Consider the following 19,622-nt stretch of genomic DNA (forward strand, 5'->3'; position numbering starts at 1 on the left):
ACTAAAAGGTTCAGTAACGTATTTGAGCTCATGCAGCCTGTCGCTGCGGACTTTGAACATAGCAGTCTGGCTCCACAGTCTGAACCCTTAACCACTATGCTGTCCCACCTTTGACTACGCCTCTCATCCTGTACAGTTGTGCTTTTTTATAAAATGCATCATAGAATGTGCAAATATTCTCTTTTATTCAGGCAATATTTTTATTGTACTATTCATGCATTTTTCCCGCCAGCGGAGCTCTGCTGTTTCAGTCTGTTACTCTTTCTTTTTTTTTCATTCTCTTTCTCTTCTGTTGGTCTTTGCGTCCTATTTTCTGGACAGATGCCAACCCTTGTCTGGCATTTGTTTAAAATTTTACCAATCATAATTCTCCCTTTTAAAAGCTATGTATTGCCATGCTGGTGTGGCTCACTGGTTGAGTGAGACCCATGCACCAAGAGGTCGCCGGTTTGATTCCCGGTCAGGACACATGCCCAGGTTGTGGGCCCAATCCCCAGTGGGGGTCATGCAGGAGGTGGCCAATTGATGTTCTCTCTCATCCATGTTTCTGTCTTTCTCTCCCTCTCCCTTCCTCTCTATCTAAAATACAGAAAAAAATTTTTTTTTAAAAAAAGATATTTATTCTGTAAATGTTTGGGTTTTTTCTCATGGCATCACATCTTGTCTATAGAAGCAATCATTTTTCAAACTTTTCTGAGGAAGCTACTTCGATTTGGGGGGGGGAGGGTTCTGACTCCTGTATTATCTCCATTTTCTCTGGAGTCATTTTTCCTCATTTGAACTGACAACCTGCTTTCATGTTGGAGCATTTCTCACTAGCCACTGAGCCTCGGCAGTGGATGTTTGAAAGTGAGGTCTTATGAAAGTTGATTAGAGGTGCTGTGTTTTGGGTATAAAGGCATTTCATCTGTCCGAAGATGAAACTTCCTAGCTCCTGCTGGAGGGGTAGCAGATAAACACATGATCTTTTCATCAACACCTGTTTTCAGCCCCACTTTTCACTTTCTTACTCTCCATACTTAATCGCTCCAAGATCAGTCTTACTCAAGATTCCCTGAACAAATCACCGCCCTTATTCACATCTCTTTGCAACGTGGTTTTCTTTATCTTGCTAGACCACATTCCTTTCTCTGACCATTTTTAGTTCTCCAGAATTCTTCTGAAGCCTCTGATCCACTAATGGCCCGATACTAGTTCTCTTTTTTCTTATGGATTTTCATGCTTTTTGTTAATCTATTACTGTCATTTTAGTGGGATCTCAGCAGAGACAGGAGATAGATGGAGTGCATTAAATCTTCCACTTTCAACTAGATGTTCGCTTACATTATTATCTAAGGCACTTCTCAATAATCATTTATGGAGACATTATTATTGTCTTCAGATTTTTAAATGTCATTAAAATATTTAAAGGAAGGTCCCACGGCTAGTAAGTTTCAGAGCCAAAATTTGAATTTAATGCAGGTTCTAGAACCTATGCTGTTTGTATTCCTATGTCATGAAGATGTTTATGAACCTTGAAAGCCATTGCAAATTATTTCCCCAATTTCACGAATCCGCTTACAGAGCTGCTAGAATTATCGAATCCTACCAGTTTCATCACAACTTCACTGAAAGGGCCTGTTATAATTTACATTTACTTTGATAATTTAATGGGTTTTAAATGGAAGCTTATTTTCATTCTGATTTGCATACTTGGCTTACTGGCAAGGCAGAATTTTTTTCCATGTATTTTTATACTATTGAAATTTTTTTTTTATATATAAATTATCTTTTCAACATCCTTTTCCCATTTACCAATGGCATCAGTTCCCAATCAGTTCATTCAGCCCCCAGAGGCACTGTCTGGAGATACTTTTGGTTGTTACAACTTGGAACTGGGGGCTGTTAATGTCACCTAGTTAGTGAGTAGAGGCCAGGGATCCCACTAAACACCCTACAATGTGTAGGACAAACCCACAACGAAGATTATCCGGCCAAAATGCCAGTCATGCTAAGACTGAGAAGCCCTAACTTGTGAGTATCTTCATAGCCTTTTTATTTATTTTTATTATTTTTTTATCCTCACCCAAGGATACGTTTTTATTGATTTTAGAGGAAGGGAGAAGCGAGAGAGAGAGAAACGTCAGTGTGAGAGAGAAACATCAATTGGTTGCCCCTCATACTTATCCTGACCTGGGATCAAACCCGCCACCTTCTAGGGTACAAAATAGAGCCCCAACCCACCAAGTCACCCGACCAAGGCTATTTTTTTTTTTTTTTTTTTGAAAATGCATGATTAGATCAAAGGTTCTTGATCTTCTGGGTCATAAGACCCCTTTACATTATTAAAAAATAATGAAGATTTGCCCTGGCCGGTTTGGCTCAGCGGTTAGAGCGTCAGCCTGCGGTCCTGAGAGACCCGGGTTTGGTTCCTGCTAAGGGCATGTACCTCGCTTGCGGTTTGTCCCCGGCCCTGGTTGGTTGTGCGGGTGGCAGCCACTCGATGTGTTCCTTTCACATCAATGTTTCTCTCTGTCTCTCTGTTCCTCTCTCTCCCTCCCACTCTACCTGAACAAAAAATAAAAAAATAATGAAGATCTCAAAGAGCTTTATTTGTTCATGTGGGTTTTGTCTATCAATATTCACGGTATTAGAAGTTAAAGCTACATTTGGGAAATGTTGTAATTCATTTAAAAACAATAAATCCATTGCACAGTAATATAAATAATACGTTTTTCAAAACAATAACCATTAGGGAGAAGAGGTGTATTGTTTCACATTTTTGCAAATATGTTGAATGTTTGGATAGAAGATAATTTGATTTTCTTATCTGGTTTGCACTTAATCTATTGTCACAATTTGATGTGATTGAAATAGGTAAAGGAAGTTCAGCGTCACACAGGTTGTCACTGGGGAAAAGGGAGTTTTTTAATAGCCTTTCAATGTAATTGTGGATATTCTTCTTTGATATTACACCAATTCAGAGAGAGGTAGTTTCCTAAAGTTTACTTGCAATGAAATCATATTAGTGAACTTTTCACATTCTGTTACATTAAAATATAGCAGCTTTGTTGCCCTTCAAATGGATATTTTATCCTTTTTTTTTTTACATTATACATTTCTCATTTGAAAAAATTCACTGAATTATACAAATCTCCAAATGTTGACACATTTTGTGATAAAATACCAAAATATCACATTTGCTAATTTCACCACCAAGCTCATCAGTAAAGTTTTTAAGTATTGGGAACCTGTCAAATTTACAGTGACAGATAAGTTTCTCAAATTCCAATTTCCCCTTGAAAGCTCAATTATGAACACATACTCTCAGTTTTCTTAAAGTAACAGATAAACTTCATTTATTTTAGAGGAAATGTTTACCAAATATCCAGTGTGAATAACCACAATATGTCAGTCATTCTTGCAAAAAGAGAAAAATGGTCCTTCATTAAAAACATGACTAGTTTAGCATGCAACTCAAATAATCACAGGAATGTTTCTCCCTAAGAAATCATAGTACTTCAATAAGCAGGAGACGTGATTTATGCAAACTTCACATTGTGTCACATGAATATTGAAAAGACGTACTCGAGGGGTGAAATTAACTTTTTTTTTTTTTTACTGCCTCATCAGGGACATTCTTAAGGAAAACTGGCATTCTTGTTTTTTGTAGCAAGTCTTTATACACCGTTGAAGAATACAATGACCAACGGTTGGGTACCACTGCCTTGATTCATGTAAGGCACCTGCAGTTGTACCCATTATTGCATTTTGCATTCAGTGCCAATATCAACACAGTGAAAAAAGGTAAACAAAGTCTTAGCTTACTATTAAAATTGTTCTGAGGTTGCAGAATTACTGAAAGGTTCTTGGGGACCCCCACGGGTTCAGAGACCGTACTTTGAGAACTGCTAGATTAGGTGAGGATACTGTACCCAAGGGTCTCTGATTCACATCACAAATTCAGGGCAAGCCTTCCACAGGAGGATCTCTGAAATATGGTGTATATGAAAATATCTTGGTGAGCTTGTTCCAAGGTCTTATTTCCAAGCTCACACTCAGAGAGCCATAGTGGGGCTCTGAAATCCACAGCTGATGCTGTTGCCCCGTGGAGACCTGGCTTCCTCAATTCTTTACACACAGGTGCTGATTTTCACCTCCCTGCATTCCTGCGAATAACCTCATCTTAGGTCACTCGTTCCCATCGGAAAAAATGTTTTCATTCGTGTTATAATTCTTCGGTAGCATTTATTTGACCTATCTGGCACTGTTATGTCACTTATTATGGTTAATTTAGCGGTTAATTAATAATCGTTCCTTTTACCTTTTTAGAGCTTAGAAGGGCTTTTTGAGGATAATTGATTTGGGATGGCTTACAAAAACGTGCCTGAGGATTTCCACCTGGACACTGTCCTCCCCTAGACAACTGTCTTTGTCGCACGGAGAGACATCCAAGGCACCCTATTGATTACTCCGCAGAAAGGCGCCGCGGCAGCATCCTGCCCTGTGAAAGTGGGGTTTGATTGTGGGGTTTGATTGTGGGGTTTGCTTGTGAAGTTTGCAACCGGACTCCCTGTTGGAGCTAGCCTGTTCACGTGACTTCTTTCCTTTGCTCCGCGCACAATATAAGCCGACTTTAGGAAACAGTGGTGACATTTCAATCGAGAATTTGGCAGCAGGGTAAAGGGGTTGCTTCCCGGGACATCAGAGGAAGAAGGCAGTATTGGGAGGCCTGGGGTGAGGGGAACAGCCTGGCTCTCCACTGGGGGACATGAAATGCTCCAAATGTTTATTAAAAAGCAGAACAAAACAAAACAAAACAAAAGCAACATTTCCAGTTCCCTAAAGTGTTCTATTTCACTTTATTGCTTTTCAAAATTTAATGCATAAATGAATTAACCTGAAGTCTTAGAAGAAAATAGATTCTGATGCGGGAGATCTGGGATGGGACCCGAAAGTCTGCATTTCCAACACATCCCGAGGTGAAGAAGCTGCTGCTGGCCCAAGGACCACTGGAGCAGGGCCCAGCATTCCACTTCTCCTAGCTGCCACTAATGGCCACCACGGGCTCCAACCTCCCTGGAGTCCACAAAACCATTTTAAAGTTATTGCTTAAATGAGCTAGCAACATTAGCGAATAAGCGCTGTCGTTCAGTGGCCACTGTAAACTGAGTCAACTCTTCTTCATATATTACTGGATTCTTGATCAATTGAAATGACACTGTTCAACTTGGAAAACCACACTTCTGAAGTTAGGTGGGGACATGGTATTCAGAAGTCAGCTTACTCAGGAAGCCAGGAGTGTGTCAGGCATGGATCATACCATGTCACCTATGTGCAGAAATCCATCCACCAGTTGAAAATACAATACAACAGCTCATTGTAACATATATCAATCACTTTTTAAAGTATTTTCATGTTCCTAATTATCTTTGATCTTCATCCTGATGCGGAGGAAGTTATTATAAGTACTGTAATTTTATTTTATCATTTTATTTTATATAAATTTGAATTTAGATCTGTCACAAAAATAATATGTGCTCCTTTGTCAATGGGGGAAAAAGGAGGGCCAACTGTAATACTTTTAATAATAAAGATAAATCTAAATAAATAAATCTTTAGAAAATTAATAATATGTGCTATATAGAAATTATAGAAAAAAAGGAGGGAAAAGTCATCTATAAATCTATCATAGAATATTAATATTTGAGGTGGGTTTTATTTTTATTTTTTTCTTACTAAATTAAAAAATTAGGTTGTATAAAATATTAGTCAATTACAGTTTATATTCAATGTTTTGGATTCGATATTCAAAGAATCCGGAAACACCAGTCAGAAAAAATATATGTACCCCTATGTTTATAGCAACACTATTTACAAACGCTAAGATCTGGAAACAGCCCAAGTGTCTATCAATAGATGAGTGGATAACAAAGCTGTGGTACAGATATACAATGGAATACTATGCAGCTGTAAGAAAGAAAGATCTCTTATCCTTTGAGACAACATGGAGGGGCCTCAAGAGTATTATGCTAAGCGAAATAAGCCAATCAGAGAAGGACAAATACCACATGATCTCACTCATTTGTGGAATATAATGAACAAGGTGGGCTGATGCACAAAATAGACACAGAGACATGGAAAAGAGTATGGTTCACACTGACAAACCTCAGAGTAGTGGGGTGGGAAGGATGGATGAGATGAACCAAAGAACTTATACGCATGTATGCATAACCAATGGACATAGACAACAATGCTGGGGGGGATGGGGAGAAGTTCTAGCGGGGGAAGGAAAATCGTCTGTAACAAAAATAATAAAAATTGGAGGAAAACAAACAAAAAATATTTTGAATTTGTTTCTGGTGTACAGAATAGTGGTTAGACATAGATACATAATTTGTAAAGGGGTACCCCTGGTAATTCTAGTACCCATCTGACACTATACATAGTTATTGCAATATTATTGACTATATTTCCTATGCTGTACTTCACATCCCTATGACTATTTTGTAACTACCAATTTGTACTTCTCAATCCCTTCACCTTTTCCACCCAGCCTCTCCACCCCCTTTCCCTGTGGTCACCATTAGTCTGTTCTCTGTATCTATGAGTCTATTGCTGTTTTGTTTGTTTATTGTATTTTATATATTCCACATATAAGTGAAATCATACAGTATTTGTCTTTCTCTGACTTATTTCACACAGCATAGTATTCTGTAGGCCAACCCATATCCCAAATGGTAAGATTTCATTCTTTTTATGGCCAAGTAATATTCCATTGTAGATATGTGTACCACATCTTCTTTATCCAGTCGTCTGCTGATGGGCACTGAGGTTGCTTTTGTATCTTGAAGTGCTGGCCAGGATGTGGAGAAAAGGTTGTACATAACTGTGATCCTCCCTTACAAAGTTTCATTCTATTCTTGCCACTTGTATTAGTGAGTATCACTTTAATGATGTTTACGGCATGCTTGTTCTTTTATGTCTCCAAATATGTAGCTAAATTTTTTCCATGCCATTTACTGAATACTCCTTGCAGTCTTGCTGACGTGTGATGCTGCCTAAGTTTGTTTTTATGTGTGTGTGTGTGTTTGTGTGTGTCCCACTGTATTCTTGGTTTACCTTTGCTGTCCCATCAGATCGGCCTCTATTGGGTGCTGTTTCGACATGACTATTGAATTATAGCCTTACAAAACATTGTATTATCCAGTCCTAAAGATTCTTGTGTCCCATTGTTCTTAGCTATTTTCACCCACGTATGTTGCCCTGCAAATTTTAAAATCACTTTATCGTGTTCCCTAAACAATCCCCAAAGAATTGGTTTAAATGGTGTTAAAGCTCTTAGTTAATCTCAAATGGTTACATCTACACAAGCTTTTCCACACTGAAATAAGGCAAGCCTACTGTTCATCTGAACCTACTCTTTCTCAGGAAAACTGGGCAGTTTTTTTCATGTAAATGACATCCATAGCTACCTTGTCAAAATGGTTTCTTGCTGATGTTGAGCATGTGCTATCTTTTCCCATTAGGTTTGCTAAATGGATTTTGCTGGTTCTTAGGGAAACTGTGTGTGTGTGTGTATGTGTGTGTGTGTGCGCGCATTTTACCCATTCAATTGGCTAAAACCTCTTGTGAGTTTCTTTCATTAAATTTTACTACCTTGGTTTATCAGTCTAATAATCACATCATCTGAGGATAATGATAATTTTGTGTCCCTCTTTCCAGTTCCAGTACCCTTATTTGGGTTTTATGTTCTGTCGCATTCGGTAGAGCTTTCTGGACAATGTTGCCAAATCATGTTGACAGTTGACTGGTTGTGTTATTCCCAACCTCATAGACGAGCGCTCCAGTAAATTTCTCCTGTATGGTGTTAGTTGTGGATTTGAGATAGGTGTTTTAAAACATAAGGAAAAATATCTCTATTCTACCATTTGTCTTTGTGACTCTTAAAATCAGAAAGGTTTTGGCACCTATTGATATGATCATATTGTTTCCTACTTGGACTTATTTATGTGTTATTTTCCCCAGATTTTCTATAATCTATCTTGTGTACCTGAGCTAAATGACCTGCTTACGGGGAACCAATTTAATGGTATATTAGAGGAACAAATTGCAACTATTTGAGATGCTTTTCCTTTTTTTCTGTCTTATGTAATTATTTATATAACATGGGAATTATCAATTGTTGAAAGATTGAAAGAACTCATTGGAAAAGCCATCTGGCTCCAGTGTTGTCTACTCTAATTTTCTTTTTATGGAATGCTTAATTAATTTATTGTCATTCTTTTTTGTTTAATAACAAAGGCTTCTCAGATTCTGAAAACAGGTTTGGTCTTATCCCATGTGCATTTAACATTATTGTTCTCGTAGAAATAGTTTCTACAGAGTATGGAATTGTGGTTTTGATTTCCTATTTGATATGAGATTACTTAGGTAGATTCTTATTTTCCCCAGTTGGGAGTTTATATTTGTTTCGATTTTTGGTTTAGTAATTCCTAGTTCTATCTCATTCTACAGAGACAATATAGTGTATAGCCTTACTTATACAGAGACATTATTGGTTTTGGTTTAGGCCCCTTGTCATTTATATCCTTCAGACCAAATATGATCCCTTACACATCAAAATATTGTTTTCTTCTCTGTCATATTTTCTGGGAGGAGGAGCTTTTCTAATTTGTTGTTTTATTTCTTTTCTTTTTGTTTGTTTGTTTTTTGTTCATCGTCATCCAAGGATATTTGTACATTGATTTTTTAGATAGAGTGGAAGGGAGGGAAGGAGAAAGAGAAAGAGAGAAACATCTATGTGAGAGAGACACATCAATCGGTTGCCTCCTGCACGACCTCCACCAGGGCCAGGGATAGAACCTGCAACCCTGGTATATCCTTGACTGGGAATTGAACCAACAACCCTACTGTCCTTGGGCCAACGCTCTTACCGCTGAGCCAAACTGACCAGGACTGTTGTTTTATTTATTTATTTTTTATTTTTATTTATTTATTTATTTTTTTAATCCTCACCCAAGGACATTTCTCCATTTTTTGTACAGATAGAGTGGGAGGGAGAGAGAGGAAGAGAGAGAGAGAGAGAAACATCGATGTGAAAGGGACACATCGAGTGGCTGCCACCGCACGACCAACCAGGGCCGGGGACAAACTGCAACCGAAGTACGTGCCCTTAGCGGGAACCGAACCCGGGTCTCTCCGGACCGCAGGCCGACGCTCTAACCGCTGAGCCAAACCGGCCAGGGCTATTTTTTATTCTTGTATTCAGACATTTCAAGTTTATACATAGACACATCTTTTTTTCATTTGTCTTTTGTAAGTTGTTCTACTGTTAAAGCTTAAAATGATTCTTTCCACTCAAGTTTTTTTTTTATTTCTAACCTACAGGATGTTGAAAGACTGGTACAATAAACATCCACACATCCTTCCCCCAGATTCACCAGTTGTAAACATTTTTGTCATATCTACTTTCTCTCATCTCTCACATGGTTGCTAGGTTAGTTGTGGTAATGATGACATTTGAACGCCTCTAGTTTGTATCTCATAAGAAGAAGGTCAGTCTCCTACACAGCCACAGTGTAATGATCACACTCAAGAAATTTAGAATTGTGCCTGGCCAGTGTGGCTCAGTGGTTGAGTGTTGACCCATGCACCAAGAGGTCGCCGGTTCGATTCCCACTCAGGGCACATGGCCAGGTTGTGGGTCTAATCCCCAGTGGGGGAATGCAGGAGGTAGCCAATCACTGTTCTTTCTCATCGATGTTTCTATCTCTCACTCCTTCTCCTTTCCTCTCTCTCTAAAATCAATAAAGAAAAAAGAAATTTAGAATTGCTATAATGCTAGTACCTCATATATAGTTCATAGTCAAATTTCTATAGTTGTCCCAATTAATGGTCCTCTAAGGCTTTTAAAAATTCAATCCAGGATTATTTATTGATACAGTTTTCTCTTTTCCATTGATTTGTGTTGTTTTTACTTATATATGTAAAATTCATACACACCCATACACATTTATCCCATGTATTTTTCATCATACCGCAGTACCCATTGTATAATCATTTTAAGTTCATAATATGCTTTAATATTCAGGGATGATTTTTAACCCTCATTCCTTTTTTTTTTTTTTTTTTAAGTTCTGAATTGTAATTTCTTTTATAAACAAATAAAGAAACTCATTGAAATTATTGGAATTTCAAAATTAAGGTCATTCCCGTCTTTAGGATTCCCAGATGTCCTAACTGGCCCCACATTTTATACAATTTGCTTTTCCGCAAAGAATACAGATCAATTTGGCAAGAATTGGCCTCTTTACGATACGCGATGCGTTCACCTGGGACATCAGCATTTTTGTGCATTTACTCATCTTTAGTTCCGCACAATTATTTCTCAGCCACTCTGCCAATCCCTGAACAAGAAACTGGAGATATTCTTTTATATCACTCAGTAGAGCGTGTTTCCTTCCCATGTTAGGCCCGTGCATTTTTTATGTATGTTATCTTTGGCTTTTTTTTTTTCTTTATTGATTTTAGAGAGAGAGGAAGTGAGAGGGAGAGAGAGATAGAAACATCAATGAAAGAGAACATCGATTGGCCGTCTCCTGCATGCCCCCCACTGGGGATTTGGCCCACAACCTAGGCATGTGCCCTGACTGGGACTCGAACCGGCGACCTCTTGGTGCGTGGGTCAACACTCAGCCACTGAGCCACACCAGCGGGGCTCCTTGGCTGTTTTTAAATGACTCTGTTCCAACAGGATTTTGCTGTTACATCCGCAGCTTGTTTTTCATGGCATGCAGTTTATTTATCTCGATCTTCTCTCAAACCACTTCACTGAATTCTTTTATTAATTTTAAAAGTCTTTCAGTTGATTCTCTTCGATATATTAGGTCACAGTCATATTATCTACAAACGATGATAAATTGCTTTCCTTTCTAAAATGTGTCTCTCTTCTGGTTTGTGTCTCTTTGCACTGGCCAGCATTATCCCATTCTAGAAGCAAGTGCTAGAGGTCAAGTGACTTGCTCCGCACGTCAGATAGAGCCAATGAGCGGTGGAGCCAGCACGGAAACTGCAACCTTGTTTTTCAGTTCGCTGTTGCTTTAGAAAAGGTCACCCATCAAGGTCATCTATCCAAACATCAGCTAACTGGCCTTCTATCTGTCCATCTACTAAGTTGCTTTTGCCCAGAGGAAGGTGGACATTTACAGAGCTTACAGTTCTCTTTTAAAATGACTTAATCTCTTAGGTGCACACGCACACACACACACACGGACATACACAGTGTGAGTGATGATGATAAATGATATGGAGAAAACTAAAGCAGGAGTTGTAATAGGCTGTGTTGAGGTTAGGTTTGCTAGATTAAGCAGAGTGGTCAGGTAAGACGTTTCTGGCAGAGGTGAAGAAGAAGCCTTCCGAAGGCGGCGTGTATCTGAGGAAGTGCATCCTAGGCATACAAGATAACAAACACAAAGGCCTTGAGGTAGGAGCAGGTCTAGCATGTTCAAGGAACAGCAAAGGGGCCACTGTACCTGGAGAAGACTTAGAAGAGGGGAGGTCGGATCATTCCTAAGAAAGGGCCTCAAGGGCGTTGTAAAGATGTTGCCTTTTCTTCTGAGTAAGTGGGAGCCATGGGAGAGCTTTGAGCACAGGAGTGTCAGGACCTGAGACATGTTTTTGAAGGGTCACTCTAGCCACTGTTTTGAGCCTAGATTGTTGGGGGCCCGAGTGGAAGCAGGGAGACCAGTTGGGAGGCTATTGCAATGATCTAATTCAGAGATGATGGTGGGTGGGCTTTGGCCGGGGTGGTAGCTGTGGAGATGATAGTACAGTAGTCAGACTCTGGATACATATTGAAATTAGGACCACTGAGTTGCTTACGTACAGTATGAGAACAAGACAGGAGCCATGATGGAAAGAAAATATCTGAGGGCAATAGCCGGGTCTGCATTTTGCTTTAAAATATATCTCAACCCAAGGACAAGCTCGATTAAAGCTACATAAGCTTCTTTTCAATATTGAAAAAGAGGAGAAGAAGCCCTAGCCATCAACAGATGGTTGTCTGGTTTTTCCTTTACAATGTTTCTTTAGCTTGCATTCAAGAATAAGTAAAACTCCCTTTGAACTCTTCTGTTGAATTGTAATGGTTCCTTTATACAATATATATTTTTCCCTCTAAATTCCTACTCAAAATCCACTTTTGTTAAATCTTTTAAGTGCAATCCCATCACAGGAGAAGGGTCCAAATGGAGAACGAGGCAAATCTCTGTTGTCTACTACGATAACGCACGCAGCAATTATGCTGGCTCCAGCCAACTTTTATAGAGCGCTAGACCCTATAGAAAGCACTTTCACCTTGTCTCGTTTATGCTCGCACTGTCCCGTCGCCCTCTTCTCGGAATCTGGATATAGATTGACATTAGAACCAGGGCTGGATACAGTGTTGTCAATGAGAGAACCCAGGCTTGAGTTCCTTTTCCCGCTCTCATCTCACCGATTGTGGTGGACAGTTCGTATCTGTCTTCCCCGTCTCAGTTCTGAGCTCCTGGGACCAGAGGCCATGCAGCATTCCAATTTGCACCTGCTACACTATAATCACTCAATAAATACCTGATGAATAAATGAGTAAGTGCGTGCAGGACCCAGAGAGGGGGCAATAGGTCGCACAGCTAGTCAGAGGCCAAGCAAAGAAGTACATGTACAGACTCCAACTAAATTAAATTGCAAATGTAGCCCTCTCCCCACCTCCTTGCCTCCTCGAAGGCTGTGGTGACTAGGCAGATAGTGAACAAAAACAAGAATTCCCAGAGCCTTGGAATGAAGGTTGGGTGGCTAAGATGTGCCGTTGTCAATTTCAGCTCCATAGTTCCGGGCACCTGTAAAGTGGGGAATGTCATTGCAGAGCCGGGTTCTGTGGGGGATCACAGAGCTCACACTGTTTCTTCGCCCTGCTTGCACAGTAATGCCAGAGGTTTAGCGTTTTGAATAAGAATGCGTGCACAGTTGAAAGCGAAAGCACAGACTTTCGAAGGAAGAGAGAACCTCCAAGATTATTCAGTCCATTTCCTTCATTTCTTTTAACAGCTTTATTGAGATATAATTTACATACCATAAAGTTCACCCGTTTTAAGTGTACAATTCAGTAGCGTTCAGTAAATTTATAGGGTTGTGCTACAATGACCACAATTCCATTTTAGAGCAACTTCCATCACACTGGAACACACCCGGTGGCGAGTGTGGTCGGTTCCTGTTCCCACCTGCAGCCCTAGGTAGCTGCTAAGCTGGTGCCTGCCTCTCACAGTGCCTCTTCTCGACCTTTCATCTGAATGAAGCCATACAATAGAGAGGCTTGTGCATCTGGCCTCTCTCATTCAGCATCATGTGCTTGAGCTGCATCCACATTGTAGAATGTATCAGTACTTGGTTGCTTTTATTGCTGAATAATATAGCATTATATGGATACACTACATATTGTTGATTTGTTCACCAGCTGATGGACATGCAGCTTGTTTTCCTATTTTGGCTATTGCAAGAAAATGCTGCCGTTAACATGTGTGTGCACGTTTTTGTGTGGGCATCTTGAGTAGAAACCTAGGAAAGCAGTAGCTGCAGAAAGGGAGCTTTATGTTTGCCTTTTTAAGGGACCACTAGGTTATTTTCCAGTGACTGAACCACTTCCTCTCCCTACAGGGTTCCCACAGCCTTGTCAACACTTGCTATTGTCTGTCTTTGTACTGATAGCCATTCTAGTGAATGTGTGTGGTGGTTTCTCATTGTGATTTTAATGTACATTTCCCTAAGGACTACACTAATGAGGCTGACCATCTTTTCATGAGTTTATTAGTCACTTGCATTTCATCTTTAGAAATGTATAGTCTTTTGCCAATTTTTTAATTGGGTTGTTTGTCTTATTATTACTGAGTTCTAATTATTGTGTATTGGATGTGTCTTATACATATGATTTGCAAATGTGTACCTTGTCTTTTTATTTGCTAAATGGTGTATTTTGAGGCCCAATTTTTTAAAAGTCTAATGACATCCAATTTATGTCCTTTTCTCCCATTAATGGCTCATGCTTTTGATGTTATATCTATATACCCTGTTTAAAATCAAAGGTCATGAAGATTTTCTCCAGTACTTTCTCCTAGAAGTTTTATCGTTTCAGCTGTTACATTTAGGACCATGGTCTATTAGTTTTGTTATGTTATGATTTATTAGTTCTTGTGTAGTGTAAATTTAAATTTAGATTTTTTTTATGTGCTTAATTGACCCAGCATCATTTGCTTAAAAGATTATTTTTTTACCATGAAATTGTCTTGGCATCTTGTCAAGAATCAATTGATCATAAATGTAGTGGCTTATTTCTGGACTCTCAATTCTCTTTTATTGATCTGTAAGTCTATTCTATACCTATTACTGTATTGATTTTCATAAATTATAAAATCAGGCTCTGTAAGTCCTCCAACTTCATTCTTATTTTTAAATTGTTTTTTCTATTATGGATCATTGCATTTCCATCTACATTTTGGTATCAGCTTGGTAATTTTTCCAAAAAGTGTCCTAGGATTCTGATAGAGAGGGGATGGGTGTTAGGAGGTTTGGTGGAAAAGGTGAAGGGATTAAGCAAAAAAGAAAAGAAAAGAAAAAATTCCTCATAGAGCCTTGGCCAGTTTGGCTCAGCGGTTAGAGCGTCGGCCTGCGGTCCGGAGAGACCCGGGTTCGGTTCCCGCTAAGGGCATGTACTTCGGTTGCAGTTTGTCCCCGGCCCTGGTTGGTCGTGCGGGTGGCAGCCACTCGATGTGTCCCTTCACGTCGATGTTTCTCTCCCTCTCTCCTTCCTCTCTCTCCGTCCCACTCTATCTGTACAAAAAATGGAAAAATATCCTCAGGTGAGGATTAAAAAAAAAAAAAAAAAAAAAATTCCTCATAGACACAGGCAACAATCTGGTGATTATCAGAGGGAAGGAGGGTTGGGGGTCAGAAAAGGGTAAAGGGGTGATAAATGGCGACAGGAGACTTGACTTTGGGTGGTGAACACAGTACAATATACAGATGATATTATAGAAATAGTTCACCTGAAATCTATATAATTTTATTAACCAATGTCACGCCAATGATTTCAATAAAAATTAAAGAAATCTATAGATAAATGTGTTAAGAATTTCCATCTTAATGATATCGACTGTTCCAAACCATAAACATGGACTTGTGTCTCCATTTGCTTCAATCTTCCATTTTTTCAGCAATGTTTTATACTTTTCAATGGACAAGTTCTTCAATTATTTTGTTTACATTTATTTCTACGTTTTCTTTTTGATACTATTTTGAATGGAATTGCTTACTTAGTTTCCTTCTCTGATTGCTCTTTGCTAATGGTGAAAATATAATTGATTTTTGTATATTGATCTCGTATCCTGTGACCTTGTTGCAATTGAAAGTGTGTTATGTAGAGACAGTGGATGATTATTCAGGATTTAAGAAGAAGGAAATGCTGCCATTTGTAACAACATGGATGAATCTGAAGGACAGTACACTAAGTGAAATAAGTTAGACACAGAAAAACCAATACCACGTGATCTCACTTAAATGTGGAATCTAAAATAGCCCAGTTAATAAAAGCAGGGAGTAGAATGGCGCTTGTCAGAGGCTGGAGAGTAGAGGAAATGGGGAGATGATGGTCCAGGGGTTCTGCAGCATGAATAAGTTTTGGAGAGCTATAAAGTACTGTATTTTATACCTGAAAGTTGCTAAGAGAATAGATCTTAAATGTTCTCACCATGCACAGTGGTAACTATGTGAGCTGACGGGTGTGTTAATTAGCTCGATTGTGATCATCATTTTACAATGTATACATCTATTAAAACCTCACATTGCTCTCCTCAAATATGTACACTTTTCATTTGTTCATTATACCTCAATAATACTGGGGAAACCAACTCACAGAAAATGGACTGATAGAATCAGAAAGCAGATTGGTGGTTGCCGGGGTCATTTGGTAGTCAAAGGGTACAAACAAAATTTTAAAAGCCTTGAGTTTCATTGATGTGAGTTATATCTAATAGCACATATCAACTTACCACGTTAGAAAAATGCAACTGAGAAATAGTTTTAAATATTCATTCATTACATAAAACATTAAATAAAAATTGTTCTGTTGAAAACAATAGTAGTGAGCCCATTACATGTTAACATAAATAAAATATTTTTTAATGAAAACAGTGATGTTGATGACTTAGTGAGAAGTGTAGCATTGTTCTACATGTTTGCTCCTCTCAGATGTCCAGTTCCTGCTGGATTCCGTATCTTCTCTGCACTCAGACTATTGCATTGTGTCACTTGATTGAAGTAAATGAAGAGAATTCAGCCTCCTGCGGTTGGTTATGAAGTCCTGTGGCCATGAAAGAACTCCATAGTACACTTGTGAGATACTGAAAAAGGCAAAAAATATCTTAAGCTTATTCTGAAACTAGTCTTGACCTTGCAAATCACCTGAACAGGTGTCAGGGACACAGTGCGGGCTTCCGCTCCGTACACTGGGTCATCATGGCTTCCCCCATCACATACAGGTGCCTGCCCTGCTATTTCCTATCTAATGGCTTGGGACTGAATTGTTTGGGAAGGAGTTGGAGCAGGGAAGGGCAGGGCAGACATCGTGAACTTTATTTATAAGGACTAAGGTTGGTTGTGGCACTGATGAGTTAGTTCTGACATTTTGTGTGCATTGTGTTCGAGAGCGTTTATGCATAAAGATGTTGATGTTGGAAATGAGGGTTCTCATTGGAAGAAAAAGGAAAAACAGCCCTGGCCGGGGTGGCTCAGTTCATTGAACGTTGCCCCACACACTGAGAGGTTGCTGGATCAATTCCTGGTCAGGGCACATACCCTGGTTTGGGGCTCTATCCCCCGTAGGGGGCATGCAGGAGGCAGCTGATCAATGTTTCTCTCACTCTCCCTTTCCCTTCCTCTTTCTCTAAAATCAATAGAAACATTTTTCTTAAAAAAAAGGAAAAACAAATGTGGAATGTGTGGAAGGTGAGGAAGAATCTTGTGTTTGTGGATTTGAATTAGAGATATCAGTCTGAACCATCATCATACATTTTTGATGTTTAAAAATACATTTCTCAATTCTCTCCAATACATGGGCATAGGAACATTGGAATCACAGTAGCAGTGAGCTAACTGGGTACCCAGATCTTGCCTTCTAAATTTCTTCTTTGGAGAAATGCCTGACTATAGTCTTGGTAAAGAGGGCCAGGCCAGCCTCGAACACCTCGTGGTGCCAGCAGGCTCCATGACCAACGGAGCCACTGAAGGAGGCGGGAGCAGCCCGGAGGGACTCCCGCTGGACTGGAAGTGTTTACATTACTTAATAATTTATGTTTGCACATATTTATCATTGTACCTGTGGCTCGTATAAAAGTATACCACTTTACAAATGAACAAGTAGTATCATAAAAGAAAATAAGCAGTGGTGGAAAAGTCACTGTGACTGGCGGCCCCAGCTGAGAGGGGCTGGGGACAAAGGTCGAAAACAACCTTGCCCACCTGGATCTCTGCTCCGATGCATGTCTCGTGCCCTGTAGGGGACACTGTTGGTGCTGACTCAGGTCCGCTCATCCCCCCATTCCTGCAGTGTGCACGTCCACCAGCTTCTATTGTGCTTTGGTGCAAATGACTCGCACTTGTGACCTTCTTCAATGTTTGCCATTAGACTCCACATCCACCCTGTCCGCCCCACACACCGAACTTGGAGTGCCTGGGAGTTTCTGTCTCCACAGTGGAGTGCATAACCAATAACTGGTCGGTACTGGAGACCCCAAAGCCCTTGGCTTAGGATGAGATTAACTCTGGTATACAGTTTATATTCCAGAGCTTCCCGGTAGGATCTGGCTGGGACTGAAACTTTGTCTGAAATCTCATTCTTGCTTGGCTCCCTCCCTTCTTCTCTCCCTATTCTCTTACTGGTTTCTCTTGAGTCCGCTTCCTTAACAACACATCATTTGCATTGAAACCTTGGTTCAGAGTCTGTTTCTGGAAGAACTTGAACTAAGACAAGTTCATTTCTGGGAGAACATGAACCCAAATGTGCCCTTCTGAAGTCAGCCAGCCTTCAACTTTGAGCTACGGTGTACTCTCTGCCGTCTGATGTCAATACTCTAAATGCTGGCTGGAGACATCTTCCCTAAACATAGAAAGGGGGCCACAGGATGTGTCAGTGATGGGCAGGTGACTCTGAGAGGTCCCTGGTCTCTCTCAGAGAAGCAGGAGTCATCTAAGCTATTTGTTCAAAAATCAGAGGAAGCATGACAGTCTAGTGCAGAGGAATTCCTGCAAGCTGTGCTCTTAAGGGTGTCCTCCAGGGTTTGGGGGTCTTGCAACTTGGGACTAGAGTAGAGTGTTCTCGTCTCAGGAGTCACTGAAACTAAAGGATGAAAGTTGTTGGCAAGCCTGTGTCTGAAAAGCTGGGGAGAAGAGGAACAGAGGTGAGTCACTGGAGCAAAGAGGGTGAGCAGTGGACCTTGAAGGGGAGCTGCACCGAGGACACCAGAACCAGGGAGGTGACAGAAGGTCCAAACTCTCCTTGACCTTATGCATGGAGGTGGGGCTGCAGCATAGCTTCCAGGGCCCTGCAAGAAGAGACCCTCAGGTTAAGTTACACAGAAAATAGGGTCATAAAGTCTGTCTTCTCATTGGGAGAAATAGAGAAGGTGTCTCAGGAGGGGGAAACATGTGAGTAAATGGTCTTTGTTTGAGGTGAGCATTTGAAGTTCTTCTCTCGCGTTATCAGGATTTTTCTGCTCCAGAAAAAAATCCCTGTTATTTACAAATAATCCTAAATAGTGTATTGCGACCACTTCTTGTGCACGCGAGTGTGACTTCTGGGTTTATTCTCATTTAGATACGATGCCATCATTACCAGCAGGCTGAAAAGAACTTAGATAAATATATTTGCAAGACAATCATGATGAGATGAAGTTACCACAATGAACAAAAACAATACCCACTTTCTTTTTCTTTCTTCCCACACCCCTTCCTAAAGTGGATGTGTCCAGGCAAGGAAACTTGCAAGTCTGTTTCTTCTCTTCTCCTTCGTCAGCGTCCTGAAAGGTGGACTGGAAGCCAGGCACAAAGCGTCTCAAGTGCCAGGGTGGGGAGTTTGGATTGTGTCATGCGAATAATGGAGAGCCCATGAAAGTGTTCGAAGGGGGACAGTGCTATATGCTTGGGAAGATCAATGGATTGACTGGTTCGTTGATCAGATAAATTAGAGACGGAGGCCAGTGGAGTCTGGGTAAGAGGTGGGGAAGTGCCCCTCCTCAACATTATGAGTGGGAGGAGGAGCAGGAACGAATTGCAGATGCCAAGTCAACAGGGCTTATTGGTTAGAGGTGTGGAGCGAGATCTAAGGAAGTAGGAATTGAAGATGAGCCCCAAATGCAAGATCTGGCCACTGGATGGACAGCACTGCCCTTGACTAAGGAGGACGTGTAGAAGGAGAAGGCAGGTTTTAGGGGTTTGGAACGAGTTGCATTGAGGACGTGTCCAGTGTGAGCTGACTTGGAGACATCCCCATGGACGTAGATTTCTGCAAAGCAGTGGTTCATAAGTCTGAAGCTCAGCAGGGAGGTTTAGTTGCAGAC

The 19,622-nt window shown here is 40.3% G+C and overlaps 1 protein-coding gene across 2 annotated transcripts in view; it reads left to right on the forward strand.

Moving 5' to 3' along the window:
- PTPRT (protein tyrosine phosphatase receptor type T) overlaps window positions 1-19,622 on the forward strand; it is a 967,960-nt gene that overhangs the window by 747,272 nt on the left and 201,066 nt on the right. The gene's annotated exons all lie outside the window — the stretch shown is intronic.

This window comes from Molossus molossus, unplaced genomic scaffold, assembly GCF_014108415.1.
Source record: "Molossus molossus isolate mMolMol1 unplaced genomic scaffold, mMolMol1.p scaffold_m16_p_6, whole genome shotgun sequence".
Lineage (NCBI taxonomy): Eukaryota > Metazoa > Chordata > Mammalia > Chiroptera > Molossidae > Molossus > Molossus molossus.